This window comes from Perca fluviatilis, chromosome 2 (genome assembly GCF_010015445.1).
Source record: "Perca fluviatilis chromosome 2, GENO_Pfluv_1.0, whole genome shotgun sequence".
NCBI lineage: Eukaryota > Metazoa > Chordata > Actinopteri > Perciformes > Percidae > Perca > Perca fluviatilis.
The window spans coordinates 31,834,943-31,858,289 of record NC_053113.1 but is presented as its reverse complement, the minus strand read 5'-3'; the positions used below and the strand labels follow the sequence as shown (position 1 = coordinate 31,858,289).

Sequence of the window (23,347 nt, the reverse complement as noted above, 5' to 3'; positions counted from 1 at the left end):
AAAGGATTTAGATAGATAGATAGATAGATAGATAGATAGATAGATAGATAGATAGATAGATAGATTCTTTATTGATCCCCAAGGGGAAATTCAAGGTTCCAGTTGCTTAAAGACATCACACACAACATATACATACATCATAAACAGGATGATAAATAAAATAAATAAAAAGTAAGGTGCTCTATGAGAGTGTGTGTCATGGTGGTAGTGCAAGACATAGTAATATATAAACTATAGCAGTGCAAGGATAAAGATAAAAAAAAAAGACAGCATTCAATATAGGCATTATAAGGGACTAAACTAGACCGTAGGATAGACACAAATCAACAGTCAATATCAATATTAGAGGTTTGAAGTTTGAGTAATAGGGTTACATCCATTGTTCAAGTATTAAGTTAGACCCCAGTCCAGCCTGGGGGAAGGAGGGAGAGAGGGGTTGTGCATATGATTTTAATTAACTAAACTAACTTATTAAAAACTCAACTACTAGTATCATGTCATATTAGGTTGTATGTCAATCAGCAGCATTTGTCAGCTACAAAACAAGACTGTAAAAAAACAGGCCTGGCAATCAATACTTTGGTAAATGAGTTTTTAAAGCAACATGAGACCGCTAACAGAGTTTCAAATGATCTGTGCCCAACTTGCAGGTACATCGTTAAGGAAAATGCTAAATTATTTAGTGGGGACCAGTCTCGGAAATCGATCAGTCTTATAACGATATGATGGACATACACTATTGTACAGGGGTTTAGCAAGTTCTGCTAATTGGCATGCAACCTAATTTGACCTTTGTAGCCGTGCTTGTAATGGTGATTTACTTATATGAAAGTTATTTTGTGAGGTGTTTACATGGTTTTGTCAGCCCCTTACTGCTATGTGATAATATTGCTGTCATATTTCCACGCTGTTTTGTTTTAAAGTGGCTAGTTTTTCTTCATCAGGTCAAGTGCACACACTGCAGAATGCAGAACAAGTCCCACAGAGAGCCCAGAGTTGTGAACCCAATTTTGCAGACACCCTCATTTAAAGAACAGGGAGACAACAACATGATTCTGTGGGACTTGTTCTGCTTGTTGTGGATATTGCTTTGGAGACAGAGGGCATTGTGTGGAGATGATAGTCAGAGAAAAATAAACAAAGCGTTGAGCAGAACCGATCCCACTTTTCACTTTTAGGGTCAGTGGTCGAAATGGGCGCTCGGCCTCCAGGTCCCTGTGACATGGATCAGGTGCCCCAATGTATATCTGCTGATTACATCTCCTGAAGTGGAAAAAAATGCAAATAATAAATGTATGAGCAACGTGCTTGTTTTTTTGCTTGATTAATTATGCCGTTTAATTCCAGATCCACCACGCCGCTCCACCGTATAATTTCCCAGTGGTCTTGGCTGTTTCTTCTCTCACTTGCGCTCTCTCCTTTTTTTTCCTCATTGCAAAATGAATCATGGATCCAACCGTCTGTACCCGGGGGAGAGCGGCGAGCTGGCGAACGGGCTGACCAATCATGAGCATCAGAGGCAGACACACAGACGGAGGGAGCCTTTTGTTGTGTGCTGCACTCATCAAGTTAGAAGACATCTACCGACTTGGCCTCAAGAAAATTAAAAGATGGAGAGTAAGGAGGCAAAATAACCAACCGTGTTTATCAGTCTGTTTTCTCTCTCTTGTTACATTAAATCTCCTCTTTGCTCTGCAGGCTTATCCAATCGGACTGGCCAGTGTGGGTGGCAGAGTCTCAGCGCCATTCATGATATCAACTGGGACCATGGCCGCTCCTCTATTCCCAGCCTGGCCAACCCTCTGTCAGCCTCCTGACAGTTCCAGGTTAGCCTCTCTCTCCTCTCTCCCCTGGCCCTCGTCTTCTCTCTCCTCCAGCTTTCCTCTCCAGCTCTCCCAGGGGCCCCACTGAGAATACTGCTCAGATCCCGGCCTCTGAGCTCCAAAGCCGGCCCTAATCCTCTGCATCGATCGCCCTGAGAATTTCCTCCCCAGCACAGCATGTCCCACTCCCTGGCACTCACACTCCTCGACCCTGAACAGCCAGCACTTCTCAGTTAGAGAGACAGAGATAATAGGGTCAGGCATATTACCTGTGTCTTCTCAACAGATGGGTCTTTTTGGTGTGATGTGTGTTATTGGGCGGCGATAGCAGGCTGCACGTCGTAGCTCCTGAGAGTGCTGATGTTGTTGCCTCTCCAAATTAGACTTAGCTGTGATCGGCTCGATGAACATCTCTCAATGTTTCAAACTGATCTGAGCGTCTTTTTCTAACCCAAGTTGCAGTCACAAGACTGACAGAGAAGTCTAAAGAGTTAACTAAAGGATAAATGGTTGAAACAGTTAGCTAAAAGCAACGGATAAATGGTTAAAATACTGTAGTTAGCTAAAAAATGTAATGATAGATGGTTAAAATAGTTAGCTAAAAGTAATGTCTAAACAATTTAAACTTCCGTCTTTTTACATTACATGTCATTTAGCTGACACTTTTATCCAAAGTAACTTACAATTGCTATATATGTCAGAGGTCGCACGCCTCTGGAACAACTAGAGATTAAGTGTCTTGCTCAGGAACACATTGGTTGATGTATCGCAGTGGGAATCGAACCCTAGTCTCCCACACCAAAGGCATGTGTCATATGCACTGCGCCATCACCACCACCCATTTTTACCTCCAGAATGTAATAGGAGGCAAACTTGATCAAAGTGGGGTAAACATTGTCATAGTTTACAACTGCATGAAAAATGATTGTTACAATATCCACTTTTATATAGTCAATAGTTTTAATTAACATATTTTTATAGCGACACATATCTTTTAAACATCAGTTTAAAATCAGTTCAGACTAGTGTTGTCATGTACTACAGCTCTTCTGATTACACCTGGAAAAAACCTGAGTGTAGAGTGAAATATACAGTTCATTGTTAAAAAGTCTGAGAACTCTAAAACGCAGCTCTCCTGGCATAAGGATAGACCGTATTTCCATCCATTCTGCTGATGAAGATGGAGTTATGGAAGTTGGCGAATGCTATACAACTCTGAAGATGAGAAAGCATCATTACTAGAGTCCTCTTGGGAACGCTCCCAACCAACAGTCTATCCCGCGTAACATACTTGTTCATAATTTATTTATGCGCCCAGCTTCCCCTGGACTCCGCTGTGTGTTTTACTCCATGTGTGGAGGTATTTGAGAGGTATTTTCTTCTACCTCAGTCTGCTCGTGGACAATATCAGCAAGGCAATGTATCCAGTACAATTGTGGGTGATTACACAAAATTCTGCTCTGTGGACCAGTTAGAGCACCTCTGTCAATACTGGCATTTAAGAGCTAATACAGATGGTAATGTAACATACTCTGTTTAAACAGGGCTCTGAGCCACATTTGTTAATCAGCCCCCGAGATAGTTTTGGCAAAATCGGTTTCCAGTCCTTTTTGAGTACAACTTACAAAATTGGTTGACTTTTTGTCTGCACACACACACACACACACACACACACACACACACACACACACACACACACACACACACACACACACACACACACACACATACACTCACTCACTCCCAGCCCTCTATACTTCAGTGCATCGCTCTCTCCTCTCATACCTCTCCTTCCCTGCCCTTTCCTGACGCCTGCTTCCTTCCTTCCCTCACTCTCTCTTCCCGTTCTACCCTTGCTCTGCCTGCTCTCCTCTTGTCTGCTCCCTCCCTCCTTCCCCTCCTTCTCTCCTCTCTCCCCCCTTTCTCTTTATTAATTTATTGGGTTGTTATTCTCCTTGCCTGGCTCTGCTAATGAAGGCAGGATGCAGATGAGGGCGAAGGTCGTCTCCGTAGCGATCGACCCCATCGCCCCGCAGTATGGCACTCTGACTGGCACAGGTCAGTGGCAGCTGTCAATCAACACACATGCACATTCACATGCACGCATGCACTCACACACACTCAAATAAATGCATACACAAAGATATGAGCTATTACAATTAACAGTTCTTAATTAGCCATACAAATTTGGATGCTTTGGAGCACAAACTTTGACAGTCCTTTATAGTGGTTTGGATTTATAACCCCTTGTAATGTAGTAGGCAATAACATCCAACCCCTAATCATAGTTTTTACACATCTGTGAAATTGTGAGCAGCTACACCAGTGATTTTTTTTTAAATAATTTTTCGAGGCCTGAGGATCTAAAACTGTCCAGAGTTTAACCAGAAGTTTAAAAAGTAGAAGTCTGAAAAATTTTATTTTGGGTAGCTTATTAGGTAAACCTAGCTGTCCTCTATTTAGTCTGCCCTCTTTGATATAAGTAGGGTGGACAGTGAGACAGTGTGCTACAAAACACATGGGATGAACAGTGTATGTAACTTAATGCAATTCAACAACAACACCACAAACTAAAGCCTCCAAAATGATCAGATGTGTTGACACAATCAACACATCTGTAAAACAATATAACCTTATAAAATTGCAGAGCTGTTCTATTAGACAGAATTTGTTTTAACTAATACATTCACTGAAAGTATTACGTAATGTTCTGTCAGTTGATCGTTCCACATCTTTGATCCAGTTATATCTCAACAACTATTGGATGGCTCGCTATGACATTTTCTACAGAAAACCATCGTGCCCAAAGTATGAATATTAAAGAAACACTCAAGAACTTTTCCGCTTCGGTCCCCCTACAGGTTGGAAGCTGAATTGTCCATTACCGCTATCGTAATGTCTCATTATGTCTCATTCGAACTACAGATCCGCTACCCGATCTGGCAAACTTGCATAGTGCGGTTATAGCCGGTAGCAAATGCAGAAGTGCTGTTCACCCTGTTACGAGTTGAAGAACCACTGAAACGATTTTGGAAACATTATTTTAAGGTACATTATTTTGGTGTGAGTTTGCCAGATCGGGTAGCACATCTGTTAGAATGAGACGTAAGAATAATGGTAACGGTAATGGACAATTCCACTTCCAACCTGTGCGGAAAAGTTATTTGGTGTTGCTTTAAAGGCTTTGGTGATCCCCTGAATTTTTCCTCTAGCGCCACCATGAGGTTGACATTTGTGGTTTTGAGGAATATGCCTTAACTTCTACAGTATTGGATGGATTGCCATTATATTTGGTGTTGACATTCATGTACCATTCCGGAGGAATTGTTATCTTTTTATCTAGTACAATAATAAGGTCAGTATTTCAATTTGTCCAATAATTTGGTTTAAAGCAAAATAGCTGCAAAATAATGACATTTCCATCATACTCTGCTAATTTGTGTTTGGTGCCAATTAGCAAAAGTTGCATTGTTGTTAGCATGCTTACACACTAAAGTAAGATGACAATGGCAAACATTATACCTGCTAAACTTGTCATTGTGAGCAGCATGTTGTTTCTTCTTTTTCCATCTTGTTAATCATATTTCTGTCCTTCCAGAAAAACGCGGAGTTTTTTTGTGATTGTTGCGGGCACAAATCCTTGATTATGCGGCACGTTTTCTTAAAAAATGTGATGGAATATGCGGGCTATTTATGCAATTTTATGCGATGAAATTGTGGGAACTTGCAAAAACTGCGGTTTGATGAAAAAGAGAAGAAAAAGTGATTCCCCCAACACCCTGCTTTTTTAAAACTTAATTTCCAAAAATAGTTTACAGATATTCAGTCATTGCAATAAGTAAACAAATAAGATACACAAATATATACAAATAATATAATATTAAAGTAAAAATAAAAGTAATAGTCTAAACAGAGGGAAATAAAAGATACAAAAGAGACAGACTTTCAAATATCGTTAATAATATAGACAGCAGGAGCACTTAAACAAAGAAATTTGAGTAGATATCAGCTATTAAGATAGCTTTCTGATACCAACTTAAGAGACTCAAAGTACATGTCAAATTCAACCTCCAACACCTGATGATGTCGCGTAATTACATCACTTCATAACGTTCCCATGGCAACAGGGGAAAATGGCTGCTCTCGTGTGAAGTAAACGCAACATTTTTCAACTTTCTGCTAAAATATATGGGACTTTTTTGCAACGAAAATGCGGGGGATTATGAAATCATGCAACCACCGCATATTTTGCACGGAAATCGGCAATTTATGCGGCGAAAGTGCGGCATATTTGAAAAAATGTGGCCCCCGCATGAATATGCGGACTTTGGCTGATTATGCATTGAATTATGCGATCGCATAATCGCGTTTTTCTGGAGGGACTGATATTTTGACCCTTAAGGTGGGGGGGGGTCCTGACCCACAAGATGCGAAACACTGCCATATAGCACATATAATGTTTCCGAAAGGCATAACTCCAACACGTGCACACACAAATACACAGCCAGTCTTTCATTGAACACACATTAGCGTGTCCACAGGTTGAGGTGTTGAAGTGTCTAACCCCCTGCCCTGTCGTTCATTGGCCTCGACATGGCGAAGACCTCTGAATTGCTTCTCCCTGCGTCCCGTTTGCCAGTACTTGTAGCATTTACAACCTCTGCTCTTCATCACAGCATGTCAAGAGATTGTGTGTGTGTGTGTGCGCATGCGTGCATGTGTGTGTGTGTAAATGTTTTGTAAATGCACTCTGCATTCAGACATTCTGTATGCATGTCAATTTTGTTCGTGGTTATTGTTATGGGGTATTTGTGTGCTCAGCCATGTTCTTGAGTGTGTTCACCTGTATCTGGGCGCCTGAATGTGCATGAGACACACACACACACACACACATATATCTCTATTAGCAGTATAGTAGTGTTAACAGTGTTATGCCATGCGTGAACCTCCCCACCTTTCCCTCATATCTATGCAAAGCTGGGGTCCTGTCAATCAGTCACCTTGGTGACATAGAGCCCCACCTCCCCAATTAGAGCTGACAGGGCAGGATTAGGAGGGGGGCGGGCCCCCGCCGACCTGCCTACGTGTCAATCACGCGCCGGGCATCCACACGCCTGTTTACTGTCAGATCCCATCTCCGTCTGTCAGACTGCACGGCAACCGTCGCCCAGGGAGGAGAGGAGGAGGGTGGGGGGAGGCGGAGAGGGGGGAGGAGGAGATCTGATCAGAATTAACTATGCTTCTCCCCACAGACCGGCCGTGCTTTTAATTCATGAAAGGGATGAGAGAAAAGTGGGAAGAGAGGGAGTGATAGAGGGAGGAGAGCATTTAAAACCCAGAGCAGGGCCTTCTTTAGAAGTTTTCAGAGTGATGTTTCTTCTCTCCCTGACAATCACTTTTCTTCTCCCGCTGACTCTCTCTCTCTCTCTCACTAGATTTCTTTCGAAGGTGTGATTCATGCTGCCTTAAAGCTGCACAGCCTTCCTCTCTTTCTATCTCTCTCTGAAGTTGTTATTTGACCCCAGTTTTTTAAAGTCGCACAAATTTGTATTGTATTGTTTTTTTTAGTTAGAGAGTTAAGGTCAATTTATTTAGTTCTGCACATGCTCATGCAAATTTGTGTCTCTGTTTCAGTACGTGTCTGGGGATGAGGGTCCTGCCTACACACCTACAGTATGTGAATGCATAATGTTGTTATGCTCCTTAGAATGTGTGCTTTAAAGCAGTGTCATGTGTGCAGAGTGTACACAATGCTTGTGTGTGTGTGTGTGTGTGTGTGTGTGTGTGTGTGTGTGTGTGTGTGTGTGTGTGTGTGTTGTTGTGCGTGCGCGCGCGTGTGTGTATTCGTGGCTCCGTGGTCCCTGGTGTGTGTGTGCATTTCTTCTTTTTAGGGTCTCTGGTGGTGGCCTCACTTTGACCCCGGTGCCCTCACTCTAATCCTTTAGCAAATGAGGGCTGTATGTGTGTGTGTGTGTGTGTGGGGGGGACGGTTGGTGGTCTGCGGCAAGCCACAGTTTTAGTATTTTCGAGAACCAGAGTGAAGGTCCAGGGGTTATGAGGGATGAAGAAGAGGGAAACGATAGATTCTGCTGGAAGAAAAGATAAGGATTTGTCAACATTGTGTTGGCCACCAGTGGTCATATGGGATTGTGTCATTACCTCCACCAAAGAGCGTATGTTTTTTGTCCCATCATATTTGTTTGTTTTTAATTAGCAGGATCAAAATGTACTAGATGTATTGCCATTGGTAGAAAGTATAGTCCAAAAAGCTTTAATGGTTTTTGGTGTAGCTAGCTTCACTATGTTGCCATTTATAAACCACTTAAACTGTTCTCAGATTCCTTGGTTGGCCTAGCCTATTTTTTGCCTCAACAGAACACTCTTAATTTCATCCAATCTTCAATCCATAATACGAAATAGATCATGTATTTGGAAGACGCTTAAAAAAGTTATTCATTTGTTTTTTTGACGTCATGTTTACTGTGGTGCCAGACATGGCCGAGATTATGTTAACTGCCTTAAGTCTTGAACCCATTGTGCAATTGCAATAGAGCTGGGCAATATATTGATATTATATCAATATCGTGATATGAGACTAGATATCGTCTTAGATTTTGGATATCGTAATATCGTGATATGACATAAGTGTTGTCTTTTCCTTGTTTTAAAGGCTGCATTACAGTAAAGTGATGTACTTTTCTGAACTTACCAGACTTTTCTAGCTGTTCTATATTTATATTATACACTTAGACATTATATCCAAATTACTGATGATTATTTATCTAAAATCTAAGTGTGAAGATATTTTGTTGAAGCACCAATTGTCAAACCTAGAATATCGCCGCAATATCGATATCGAGGTATTTGGTCAAGAATATCGTGATATCTGATTTTCTCCCTATCGCCCAGCCCTAAACTGCAACCACATCTAGATAAAATATGAACCTCTAAACTCCAAGCAATCCTGCAAAATGTGATGGCTTATCATCTATAGGTGGCGCTACTGTAAAGTATACTTTTAATTGGCCTTAACTTACTGGTCATGAGTCTTACTTGGCATGATTCATCTTTGTACAACAAAGATGAACCTTCAATAACTGAATTTGTGACCACCTGGAAGTTGCAGAGAAAAAGCGATGAACACAACAATGACATATTATCACTTAAGTTAGCAAACATTCACTCATTCACACATATCCAGCAGTTACAGAGCAACATTAATTTTGAGTTGGGTTTCTGATCACCTGGTAAATGTAAGTCCTGAAGAGCTGCAGATTATGGTGATAATGTTCTGGAGGTTCATCACTACAAGTGACCTCTTTCACAATGTTTTCACATCGTCATTTGGAACACTGTCATCAAAATATCGATAATAGCCGCTTTAAAGAAAACAAATATCTGAATGTCTTATTTAGTTCAGATTTAGAGGCACATTTTCTGTAAATTAAAAATAAATATTAAGAGCATTTTGTGCAGCCTTGGGCGGAGGTATGAGCTCCCTGGGTTTTTAGTTATCTCTATTTCTTGCTTCCACATTGTCTCTTGAATATATATTTTTGCATTGTGTCTGCATGATTGTGATGTGAATTAATAAATGTCAGTTTATTTTGGATAAGGGTTGTCAGCCATCGTGCAACATGCTGCTGACAGGTATACATGTACCATGTCATTTCTGCTGATAGCTGTATGTTCTCAGTATTTTTTTGGTAACCGGCATATGTGGGTTGAACATGTTAGTGTGTGTTTGCATTAGATATGCATTGCAGGGTTGAGTGTGAGACGCAGCTCAGGTGTCTGTTGGTGTCTGTTGAACGACCTCGCTGCAGGGAACAGGCTATCAGGCTTAGAGGGAGGCTATCATGTTAATTACTTTACACACACCCTGCCAGCCAAGCGTGCAACCTAACTGCTGAGCTCACACACACACACACACACACACACACACACACACACACACACACACACACACACACACACACACACACACAAAGACAAACAATCACACATGCACCTTGGCACAAACACTGGTAAACTCATGCACGGACACACAGGCTCAGCCGTCTTTCTTTCATTTTCGTCGTTTTTCTGTCTTCCCACTCTCGCTGTTTGAAGGCCTTGGACATCAATTCCCTTTTGCTTTCAAGAAAGATTGTTTTATATTCTAATCAATTCAAGTCCGTCCTGTGAAATTAATTGACATTCATTCGATGATTTTAAATTCCTCCGAGACTGTTCTTTTGTTTCAGGCTGTCAGCGAACTGCAAGTGAGATCCGGCTAAATGTTTTGTCATCTCACACTCCAGGGTAAGCCTGCTCCAAAGCGGGAGCCTGAGGTCAGCTTAACCTCCGCACAATCTCGTCTCTCGCCGTCTTTACCGCTAGTGATGCAGGGGGAACGATACAGAGTCATGATCAGAAACTTGAGTTACTACTTCAGTAGCAGCCTTCATATGTCTCCTCAGGGTTTTTTTATTTTTATTTTATTTTTCAGAATCATGTCTGTTGTTTTGAATGGCGTGTCCAGCGCTCTCAGGCCAGGGAAACAGAGGAGTGGTATTGGCTGGGGGCTGACGCCTTTACTTAAATGATTCTGGCACACAGAGGGATTGCTTTGGGAAGTTGTCATCCATCATCATTTTAGAATGACTCAAAGCAGCCCCCTGCTTTTGGGGTTATGGTCTGGGATCCATGATTGATGTGAAGTGGATGTGTGTGTTTGAGGGAGGAGTCAAAAAGAGTGTATTTGTGTGCTCAAAATAATTAAAGATAGGCTACTAGTTAATGTTCATCTGGTTTAATTTTCCGTCTGCTCTTTTTTTATGCTCTGTTAAGGGGAAGTTAATAGAAGCTCCTCTGGTTAAAGTTACTCTAAATCACATAATAATAATGATCAATGTAACATTTTGTGGATCCTATCCTGTGGCAAAAGGTCTATAGCTATTTATCTTTGAAGGAGCTCTGATTTCTGCACGTCTCTTCCCCATTTTGTATGTGAGTGCCTGTTCATGTGCCTGGATGCACCCCTGTGTGTACATTATCGTATTTCTTTAAGCTGAAGCACTTTGTCTGTATTTGCCTTTCTCCCTCTTCCTTTTCCCGGGTTCAAGTCTCACCTAAGTTAATTCTTCAATTAGTGTGATCCCGATATTCAGGAGAGATCATGGAGGGAGCCCTGCAAATCGATGTCCAATTAGCAAAGGCTCCCTAGCCCAGAGAAGAGGGGGTCGCCCGTTATGGTCATCTTTAGAGAACAGGAGGTTAAGGTGGGGTCTGGAGTTGAAGGTAGAGGTTTAGAGGAGAAGAGTTTATAAAAAAAAAAAGGTGGAAAGGAGAGGAAGCATTAAAGAGGGATGAAAAGTGGGTGAGAAGAAAGCATTCGGAGTCTCTAAGTGGGTGGAGGTGAGGAGGGACCATCGGGGTCTGAGGAGGTGGGGGTGTAGATGTTAGATGCTCAATCAAGCTGTGTTAGGACAGTGTAATTAATCCATTGAAGATGTCTGATTGCAGATGACTTTGGGAATACCAGAGTGGTGGCTGGGTCTCGGGGAAAGGGGGGAGGGCAGGAACAAGATAGATGCAGGGATGCGAGGAATGGAAAAGCGGAAGGGCAAACAGAGGGAGAGAGTCAGATTAATTGAGACAAGGGAGATACAGTACCTTTTTAAATGAGAAGGATGAGTTTCAGTGACAATGTAAGAAAAGGAAAGGGGGGGGGGGGAAAGAATTGATCATGTCAGGGTTAGGTCGAACCATCACTCACAGCACTGTAGGGATAAAGACCTCCACCAGATGTATGTAAAGAAAGAATCACAAGGCTTGCTAACTCATCCCTGAGTTTCTCACTGCTAAAACACACTCTCACGAGACAAATGAGTCTCTATGCTGTTCTAATGCTAATATGCTTTTAAGGCACTATTAGCCGGCAGAGTTTCGCTTTTATTTAATGGACTATTCATTTGTTTGAATGCATTTTCTCTCGGTGGATACTCTACAGAGTTGGCTTGGCTTTAGCTCAGCTCCTGAACGGCACATGATTTACTTACCCACAGCTATTTGGAGGCTAAGCCTTTATAATCTAATTGAATTTGATAAAGCAGAGTAATCATCAAGAGTATTATGGCGAGTACTCATCATACTGATATGGTAATGTTGTCGTGATTAAATGTTTTCATTAAGGGTTGTCTGAATGTGTTTTAAGCTGCATTCACTTTGTTGCGGTACGCAGTTGATGGCGGAGCAAATGTTCATTGTTTTCAGCAAGAGAATGACAGTAAACCATGCTGGATATTCACAAGGCGCTACCTTTCACACATGCAGGTTGAAAATGCTGACAAAAGTTGAATTCTCTAAGTGTTTGACTTCTTTCATGGCAGAGAACACAGACTGGATCTTGACAAGTCGAAAAAAGCGCTTTTTCCTCTCTTGACTATTCAAGTCAAATGGGTGCACACACATGTACAAAGAGTGCAGTCTGTAAGTAGTATGACAGTGACACATTTTTGTTTTGGCTCTGTACTGGCTTTATTTTTTATTGGTTTATATTTTCATTCTTATGTTGCGTCTGTCTCTGTTCTATACCGCTTTAACTATTATTGTAAAGCACCTTGTCACGTCAAGAATTTCAATCTGATTAAAGCTGCTTTAAACTTTCATTTTAGTGTTGGAATCAGATGAGTAGTGTAGCAATTGTAGCCCTTTTTATACATAGTTGCTAAAGATGTTGGCACATGTTAAAATACAGTTCATCTAACTAAAATGGAAACCGTCTGTCTTAGCCTAATTTTCACCCATCAGGCTATTTTTGCCTTTCCATTGTCAAAAGTTGTGAATGGCACCAATAGAGCCGCTCCATTCCATCCTGTTACCCCTCCGTTGAGGTGCATAGCACACTGATCCCTAACTAAAAGACGAAGCTAGAAACACTGCAGTCCGTGATTGGTGCAGACATTCCTCTGCATCGTTGGTGAAGAGGAAATACAGCGAGAGCTAAATGGAACGGTGAGGAATAAAAATGTTTTTCAGCTCGTTTCTCAGCACATGGCTGTCTACTGCTCTTACCGTCGGATAACACCCCTGCAAACATTTAAGAGTACCCTCTGCAGTGGAAACGCAAAACAGATTTAGTGTTTAGGTTCGTGTCCTAACGGGTTACCTATAGGGTTGGGTACCATTTGGATTTTTACGATTCCGATGCCAAACCGGTACTTTTAAAACTATTCTGATTCCTAACCAATTTCTAAAACGATTCTTGAAAAACTGAATGACATCAAAGAAATGCTCTTTTATGGAGTTTTTTTTTAAATTATATTAACGTTTTAAAGTACTTCAATATATAATAAGTAAACCTAAGTCACCTAACAGATAACTACAATAATTTAATAAATTACACTATTTACAAGTAACAACAAAATATAATAATAAATACTACACCTCTCCTGACTTATGGCATGTCCTACACAGGAGAAAACTCTCTCAGACGGTGTCCAAGAGGCCTGTACACACCCCGGTATGAGTTTGAAAGGGCAGACAATTTGGCCAGGCTACAGGGTCTTGTCCTGAACGATAGACTAGCAGAGCAAGTGTAATATGTTTACTAGCGATCATGTGTAGTGAATGGTTAATATGCTTTTACGTCCGTTTTGGTGAGCCCAGAGGGAAAATATGGCATTTTAAAAGTAGCCTACATTTACGATAGCTGCTAACGGTAGACTACAGAGAAAGTGTGATATTTGTATGTCCGTTTCGGAGCGTGTACAAAAAGCCGTCTATCAGCAGTGATTGTAGAGTTCATGTCCGAGAATAGCGGGCACATGCGCCACTCGGCAGAAAAGGGAGAAAGTAAAAAGAGTCTGCCGCTGTCCGGAGCGACAGAGGGAAAATATTTCAGTCGGAACCGAAATTTGAGTTCTAATCCAGTCTGAATACTGCCGTTTGCATAGGAACCGGTTCCATAGTGGAACCGGGTTTAGGTACCCAACCCTAGTTACCTATGGTTCTAATGGTACTATACCAAAAGTGTTTGATGGGAAAGCGTTTTTTGTGTTTGTCTCAGGGGGTTCTGCAGGTGACTAGCTGGGCCAGTCAATACTATTCCACTGTTTGCCCCACAAACTCCTCGTTTGCCTTGTCTGTATATTTGTATTCATTGTCCGGTGTATAAAAACGATAAGGATTCTTAGACTGTTCACCTAATATGAATGTAAGCAACTTTCAAATGTAAAAGCTGAAGGTCAGCACTTGAACCTCACTTCAAATCCAATTCGGACTACAGAGCCTAAACATTGTAATCACTGTCCTGCTACTTATGGACCACACAGAACATTTGTCCACTTGCTGGCATCTTCTAATTAAAATAAGGTTGTATATGAACATGTTTTTTTCTTCAGGCCGTTGTACAGTCTGAGAGGAGGAGATGAGATTCCATGTTTTGGTTTGGCTTCACTCTTCCATTTTCCTTCATGTATTCATTTACAGAAGGAATTACATTTAATAATTAATGCAAAAATGCAACCTTTAATGCATTCAATGAATAATTGAAAAAGAACATGATGCTATTTAATGGATTGCTTTTTATGTATCTGCATGGGTGGAATGGTCAAGGCCTGTGTTTATTAAAATCACCATGGCAACAAAAAGGGCGTTCTGCACTTAGCTGACATCCTGCAACGCTGACCATCATTAAATTAAATTTTATATTCAGATTAACCCACACAATTTGTCTACATTACATTTAGCATTTTAATGGAATTATCTAATGAGGTGATCGTATTGGAAAATTAATTGTGAAACAGTGTCTGTGCAAACGTCTTTCAGGAGGGTTTGATAGCAGCAAAGTAAGTCGTGCACAAAATGCTTGTTTGTGCACGCGTGAATCAGTATTTATGTACTGCATGTCTGCCATTATTGATAGACAGATCTGTTAAGTTGCTTAAGGAAAAACGTATAAGTGCACACACATACCTGACAACATCATGATACACTACATAGCTTCAGGACTCACATCTGGCTCGAGCCGGTTTTCTCAGTAGTGAACAGTATAATTTCTAGGGGAGACTGTGAGGGACACATGAGGCCTTGAATGAAAATAATGGGAAGAGAAACGGTGGCAAAATAGAAAATTAGTGGAGAGAAAGGTGAACAGAAAGATGACAGTCTGAGATAGAGTGATAGGTAGATACAGGAAGACTGCAGAGAAAATTGTCCAGAGTGTAGAAAAACAGTGACAGGCAGTGGCAGAGTGGAGGGAGAAATGTAACAGACAGACTCGGGGAGAGCAAGCGAGGGAGAGAGAGACAGGCAGAGACAGACAGAGCGAGAGATAGACAGTGACAGAGGGAGAGATAGACGAGCCGTGTGAGGATGCAGAGAGTGTCCCCCTCTCTCGGCTGCTGCCAGAGGCAAACAGACAGCCTCTCTGCTGGTGGAATGCTAATGCAACAAGCTGCTCCTCTCTTGTCTTCCCTCCCTTCTTCACCTTTCTTCTTCTTTAACTCTCCTCTGTGCAGAAAGTTTAGAGACTATAGACACAAGCATCGACTTTTATAATTGAGACCCCCGCGCTTTTATATTATGTGATCCGTCTATGCATGTTGGTTCTGCAAATCAGACGCAGTGAGTGTCTTCTCATCAGATAATGACTTTAATGGGATATTAGGGTTGTGTGTGTGTGTGTGTGTGTGTGTGTGTGTGTTTGTGTGTGTGTGTATGTGTATGTGTGTGTGTGTGTGTGTGTGTGGGGGGAATCTTAGATGAGTTATTATTTGACCCCTCTCCTGCACCCAGCCCCCAAGTCTTATACCGACATCATGTTTGTCTGCAGCTCAGTAGCCATGGCTACTGCGGTGTCAGTGGGGGGTCGCCATGTCAGGGGCCAATAGAAGGTCAGTCAGTCGACCTCTCTCTGTCTGTGTCACAGTTGGCTGGCCTCTGACCCCAGCCCAAAAGAGAGACACAAAGCAGTTGTTCAGGGATGACAAATGTGTCCTGGCTTTATCGTCCAGGCAGGTTGTTAACTTCCATCATTCAAGACATTCGCATCACACCGAGAAACGGCCGCAAGAAAAGACAGCGGTTATTTTTCCTCTTGAAATCCGTCACATTTTCCTGCTGTGGCGACAGTCATCAGTTCTCAACTTCAGGCAGGACATAACCTTGAGTGGAGCAAGCCGACTGAGCCTGTCTCCCACCCCCCGCCCAGTATGTATGTATGTATGTCTGTCTGTCTGTCTGTCTGTCTATCTACATGGAGATGGCAGCTTCTGAGAAATGGCGGCACACTCTGAAGTGTGATCCATTTAGATAGTGGCAAGGTTCTCTCCCTGCGCACATGCATGCACGCTTACGCTAAACACACACCATGCAGCAAACAAACACGGTTGCGCTCGCTAACACACAAACCTGTGTGCACGCGGACACAAAGAAACAGATCTCTCTTCTCTCTACACACACACACACACACACACACACACACACACACACACACACACACACACACACACACACACACACACGGCAGTCTCTTGACATACACTTGCTTGGTTGACAAGTCATCTCAGATAAGCTTGAGTGACAGGTAGGGAGTGTTGACTACTAGTGTGTGTAGAACGTTCTGGTAGATATCGCCACCTTATGATTATTGTATTATACAGTATTTACTTAATCAGATTTGTATAATTCACTTCTAAAATAACAGGTATCCGTTTCTAACAGATGTTGGGCAGATATTTATTTTTTCCATTTTGATCTTTATTGTCGAATTCATCTTGTATTGAGTATTTTCTTTTTCTTTTTTTAAGAGGCTGCCTCCCTCTGTTCCATTTCGGTTGTTAATTTCCCTGCCACATTTTTCTATCTCTGTTCAAACATATTGCACTGCCTTCGTCATCTAGAGAGAATCTTGTCACTTTTTTGGCAGCAGATGTATGTTCAAGCTATATTTTCAGGATTCAGGCCTTGCTTACACTCCCTCCCTCCACTCCCTATATATCCCCAGGCCTCACTGTGCGCCATTCCTCTATTTTCTTATCTTCTTTCTTCTCCTACTTGCTCCTCTATGTCATTGCCAAATCTCTCCTGTCTGCTCCTCTCTGTCTTCTCCTCTCCCTCCCTCCTACCTCTCTCTGTTTCTTTTACACACCCTGTTCTCTCTCTATCAGTCTCTCTATTCTGTGACTGCTCTGGCTGGTCCCCCTGTGGCACACCGTGTCGTGTCCCTAATTTATTTATAATTAGTGCTCTTTGTCGGGATGCGCGGGGAATGTTAAAGTACACGCCACCGCGCTCTGGGCACAAATGGGCTGGTGTCCCTCCATCCTCTCCGCCCGCCCCAACTGCCCAACAGACACGGCCACTGGGATGGACAGACCTCACATCCCAAACCCAGACTCTTAAATTTATAACAACTCCATAAAGAAGAAGGCTGTGCACTGCAAGGAACCTGCCTCTTGTCAAGTCTATAACTGAGTCCTCAAACACTTATTTTGTTAGAAGAAGGTAGTGCAAATCATTCAGTAATACATTTCTAGAAGTGAGTGTCTGTATCAAGAAAGGAAAAGGCAGTTTTCTGCACTAGAATCAAGAAAAATGCAACTTTATGGAAAATACTTGAAACAAAGTGTAAAACAAAATCTTCAGTCTTGCAGATTTTTTTCACCTCTTTTAAGCAAATATGGCTTTAAGACGAAAATGATTTAATAATAAATAGAGTTTACACCCTGGCTGACACCTGCTGAGATACAGATACACATTGTCAGTGCGCTCACCTGTGCAACGCCTGAATGCAAAACAGAATAACAAGATGGGACAACATGTAATCTGAAAGTGTAATTTATTAAACATCCTGTTGAATTTTAATGGCCATCACTTGTTAAAGTTGAGTTGTTTTGGGGGTTTGAAAAAAAGATATTTTTTATCACACCACATTAATGTCAACGCTGTCTTTACACATAACGTACATGAGCAGGAATGACGGCGCTGACAGGACTCGCTGAGTGTGTGATCAGCCAGGAAGAGCTTTTGTCCTTGGGCAGAGAGGGCACCTGGCTCCTCTTCCCGTCCTTGTGATCTCTCTGTTCCCTCTCTCTCGTGCCGCTCTATCCCTTCTCTATCTGTCTCTTCCTCTCTTCTCTCAGCTCCAATCCCTTCATCCCCCCATCTCGCGCTCTCCCTCTCCTCTGCCCAAGGCGATGCCGTCCTGCAGGCTTTGATCAGGGGGCCAGGGAGGAGAGAGGAAGTGGGTCAGAAAGTTGTGCTGGAGACTGCAGGAGAACAAGGCTGGAATATCGAGTAGGTGAGGCTCGGAGAGGGAGAGATGGGGTAATCTAGTGAGAAAGTGATAGAGTGAGAGAGGGTGAGATAGTGGGGGAAAAGAAGAGGGAGAGAGTAGGTAAAGAGGAAGAGAGCGGGGGTGAAATGGGGCAACCGTGGGAGGGAGGGCTGCCTGAACTAAAAGAATAGGAGATAAAAAGAAAATGAAGAGCGCAACAGGAGGAGATAGAGGAGAAGGACGTGGGAAAGGAGAGGTGTCTTCATTTACTGAAAGGAAAAAAAAGACAACACATTTGTCTTGAACGTGATGCTCAGCATTTAAACAGCAGGTTGGAGGATAAGGCCCTGTTTTAACTAATCTGCACAGTGCAGGACAGATAGTTCAGTTCAGTGTGTTTGTGTTCACATCGGCCGTGTGTGTGTGTGTGTGTGTGTGTGTGTGTGTGTGTGTGTGTGTGTGTGTGTGTGTGTGCGCGCGCGCGCAGTATAGCGCTTGACTGTGGCTCTTTGTTTTTTTTTTAAGATCATTAAGATGCATGGTTTATTAATATTCAGATCAAACCATTAATATTCGCACAGTGTTTCTGCTCTCCTTGTGTCGTCAGCTCACCTGGGACTGGGGAGGGCAGAGGGGGAAAGAATAGAGGAGTGAGGTGGGGGGAGATATAGGAGCGGGGGGAGATGGAGTGATTTAGATGGACTTCTGGAGATGAGGGAAGCAGAAGGTACAGTAGAGGTGGTGGAGGTCCTGTGAGGGGTCGGGTGTATTGTGATGGGCAATCTGGCCGTCCGTGGCTGCGAAGCGCGGGGGGGGTGGAAGGTTGGGAGTGTTTCGAGGGTCCACCACTGGGACTGTGAGGTGAGGGATTTTAGGGGGAAGCAGAGGGGGTTTGGTTTTGTAGTAATTGGGCCAATGGGAGGCTAACCATAAACACACACACACACACACATACACACACACACACACACACACGCACACGCACACATTTAACAATACAAAAGCACAGGTGTTCATATGCACTTTTAGTATGTAGTACATGTACAGATTTATATGCACACAGTCACACAAATATATGTTTTAATGTGTCTAAATTAACATACGAATATTGGGCTTTTTGACAGGGTTTGGTTTCTGCCAAACCTTAGAATTTTTTTCCACCGGACCCTACGCTTGCACTATGCTGGTCGACGTAATGACGCCGCCGTTGATTACGGGAAGGTGTTTACGTAGGTGGACCGTTCAATTCAGTAGGCTGTGAGAAAGTAAAAATGGAACTCGTGAGCAGAAAGTGTTGTTTGGCAGTACTTTCAGTCAAAAGAAGGGGATTCAAGTCGAGCTACATGTTCAATTTGCAATGCCGATTTGTCTCGTGGTGGCAAGGACCCAATACAATACACAACATCATCGCTGTTAAAACATTTGCATATGAAACATCCGAAAGTATACGAGTTGCGCGTGAAGGAATCTACAGACAGCAGCCAAAATGCAGCAACTTCAGGTACGGCAAAGGAAGGACAGTCACAGCTAAAAACTTGTGTTAACCAGACAGTGCCTCTCCCGGGCTGTCAGCTGTTCTCTCGGCAAATGAGTGGGAGCGGAGAGACCGAACGGCCGGCTGCTGCTCGTTAGCTAACGTTAGCGTTCTAATTTCACCCACCCAACATGCCTTCATCATACACTGGTTAGCGAAAATTTCTCTCATGTCTCATCTGGCGATAGCGATGTGCTTTCCTACGATGTGCTTTCCTACGATGTGAAAAGAGCGTGTGAATTCAACATTAAGTTGTTACATTTAACTATTTTAGATGTTGTGGATGTTGTTTGCTTCATTAATGTGTTTACTCTGTTAATGGACTGAGGATGGGAGTAGGCTTCGGTATTCGGTTTCGGATTCGGCAGAATCTTAACCAGTGGATTCGGAATTCGGCCGAACCCCAAAAATCGGGATTTGGTGCATCCCTATTTATGGCAATTAATCGATTATCAAAATTGTATATATATCTTCAGTCTGTCTAATAAATTATCGACTCAAAAAAATAATCTTTAAAAAAAATAAAAAATGATCGACTCATTGTTTCAGCTCCACTCACATTCATATGAATACATGCACTTCTTTGCTTCCTGTATGCCTACATGTACACACACACATGCACACACACACACACACACACACACACACACACACACACACACACACACACACACACACACACACACACACACACACACACACACACACCCACAAGCTCTCCAGTCCGCTACAGATACACTCAGGCATGCACGAAAGCGGACAGCAAATTAAAGTGGTAATTACTTTTAAGCCCAGAAAGGTGAAGGATTGTATGGCAGGGAGCAATGGGTCACTGTTGAATAGAGAATAGCAGAGCAGGCAGACAGTATGAAAGGCAGATATGCATCTCAATGAAATATGGAGGAGCATTCTCAACAAAAAGCGAAATGGCTCCTTAATGGCCACATGCCCTCAAAGAATTATTGTCTGATAGATTTGGAATATTATCTACTCTATGGCACTTATCTTTAAACACCCTTTTATACTTATCTGTGTGCGCTGCTGAGGGTAAGGTGAAGAAAACATTGTGTTTTCATAGTCTTAAATACTACACTGACAGCCATGGTAGAAAGTATTTCATTTCTTGACAAACGGATGTCAGAAAAAAAACAAATCATTTTTAATGTTGCAGAGATGACGGCATCATATCAATACCATCAATAGTCATCATTATTTCAGATTTGTATCAAGGTTACGCTTCCTTCTGATGTAAGGGTATATCAGTAGTTTATCCTGGCTTTTACGTCCTGGTACAGGTCAAGCTAAAACAATACTGGATCCTACACATAATGCAACCTGATGGTGTCTTTTTGGTCTAACAAGTGCTTCCCAGGCCAAGACAACGATACACTCATTTTGATGTGTAAAATTGGCGGATTTTCTCTTTAAGTTACCTCTGTGAAAATATACTACTAATATATATATATTACTAATTGACTATCAAGAACAAATCATCTCTTAAGTATTTAAGTGTTAGAATAATATTGGGTAAAAGTGGCTAACTTAAACAGAGAACATAGTCATCGAATGTTGCCCAAAGAATCATTATGGTCCAAAAAAAGGAAGACTATTTATCTATTTGTGATATGTTGACAGCGTTTTCTTCTTTGTGTGGTCTGTACATTCAGTTTACTGTATGTTAAAATGAAATATCAATATGTATAGGTCTGATGTAGCCTGGTCTATTTTGGGAAGTATTTTAGCAGAGCAACTTCATTTCCATTCACTGCACAAACAGTGTGTTTTAGGTGTAAGAGTCTGCCAGTTTTCACCGTGTTTACTTAACACAGAAACGGAAAGCAGTAGTTCAGAAGACACATACTGTAGTAAATCTGATCAAATCTTGACCATTAAACTGTCAAATGTTGTTCTCTCTGTCATTTAGGATTACTGACCTTAGTTAAAGTGTAGCTTAAAGGTCCCATGACATGGTGCTCTTTGGATGCTTTTATATAGGCCTTAGTGGTCCCCTAATACTGTATCTGAAGTGTCTTTCCCGAAATTCAGCCTTGGTGCAGAATTACAGCCACTAGAGCCAGTCCCACAATGACCTTTCCTCAAAACGTGCCATTTCTTTGTCTGTAGCTATTGAGGAGGAGAGAGAGGGGGGGCAAGGTGGAGGGTGGGGGTGTGGCCTTGACCAACTGCCACTTTGCTCATTTGAACGCCATGATTTCTCTCTCTCATGGGTGGGCCAAATTCTCTGGGCGGGCAAAGCAGAGAAAGGGGAGGTAACCTTGCTCCTTATGACATCATAAGGAGCAAGATTCCAGAACGGCTCATCTGAGCTTTCATTTTCTCAAAGGCAGAGCAGGATACCCAGGGCTCGGTTTACACCTGTCACCATTTCAAGCCAATTGGGGACCATAGGCAGGCTGGGGGAACGCATATTAATGTTAAAAAACATCATAAAGTGAAATTTTCATAACAATGGGACCTTTAAAGCTCTCAGTTTTTTGTGCATGAGTAAATGCTCGTCAGCTATGAACACTGAAAACGACATCTCACGGTCTTACGGTCTTGCCAGCTCGGGCATCATTACTGTTTTTCTTTTTAAACATCTGCTTCCAATATTAAATTATCGCTCAATTTCCATTCATTCTTTAAAGCTCAATTTTAAAATTTTGAGCTGCGCAATAGTATATACAGAAGTTGAAATTAGCTTTACCTGATCCAGCAACAATTAATAATAATTTGAAAAGGGCTATTCTGCAGAATCAGCACTGTTACTTTTATGGATATTTTGCTGGTATTACTTACTACCGGTCAAAAGTTTGGGGTCACTTAGAAATTTCCATTCCACTCCATTATAGACAGAATACCGGCTGAGATCAGTTGCATTGTTTTTTTTAACCAGGGCAGCAGTTTTCAGATTACATTATGTGCTTACATAATTGTAAAGGGGTTCTCGACTGTTGTAGAAAGAAGTGGCTGATCTTTAATGCAATATCTACATCAACCATTATCAGCAACCATTCATCCAATGTTACAAAGGCACATTCTGTTTACTAATCTGATATCATTTTAAAAGGCTAACTGAGAAAACATTGGAGAACCCTTTTGCAATTATGTAAGCACATAATGTAATCTGAAAACTGCTGCCCTGGTTAAAAAAAAAACAATTCTTAAAACAATATTCTATCTATAATGGAGTGGAATGGAAATTTCTAAGTGACCCCAAACTTTTGACCGGTAGTGTATATGCTTTTACTTAAAAATGATTTTACATGGAGGACTTGTAATGGTGTTTTTTCCATGTGGTATTGCCAATTTATTGAAGTTAAGGAGTATTTCTTCTGTTCTTTTTGATCTGTGTTTCTGAAAAAGGCAGTGTTCTGTCACTACGTTGAACTGACCACAGCCGATAGCATGTGTAGACAAGCGGAGAAACAAGGCCAAACAAGGGTGTGACTGTCTCGCAACAATCGTCACACGCTATTCCACATGCGTGTGCAGGCACACACACCCACACACAAACACACACACACACACACACACACACTGACTAAGGATTTTTACTCTTATTTACCCACTCGGTTCAATTACATTTCTCATCCATCAGGTCGGGTTAATTCTCCAGCCTGAGGTTGTAGTTTTTGTTACTTCCAGGAGCACCTTGAATTTGTGAAGGGAACACCTGTAATACTACTCCGCGAGGCAAGCCTCCGGTACTAAACTAAGCCTGTG

The 23,347-nt window shown here is 42.0% G+C and overlaps 1 protein-coding gene across 3 annotated transcripts in view; it reads left to right on the top strand.

Annotated features, from left to right (window-relative positions):
- Window positions 1–229: 229 nt before the first annotated feature.
- The window catches only part of npas1 (neuronal PAS domain protein 1), a 66,055-nt gene continuing 42,937 nt past the window's right edge, over window positions 230–23,347 (top strand). For 2 of the 3 annotated variants that reach the window (XM_039776688.1, XM_039776662.1), the window contains exons 1-2: window positions 230–1,617; window positions 1,699–1,826. The gene's annotated coding sequence lies outside the window, so the exon portion shown is untranslated. Of the gene's footprint in view, window positions 1,618–1,698; window positions 1,827–7,466; window positions 7,497–23,347 lie in introns of those variants that run through there. The other variant, XM_039776674.1, reaches the window with a different exon arrangement.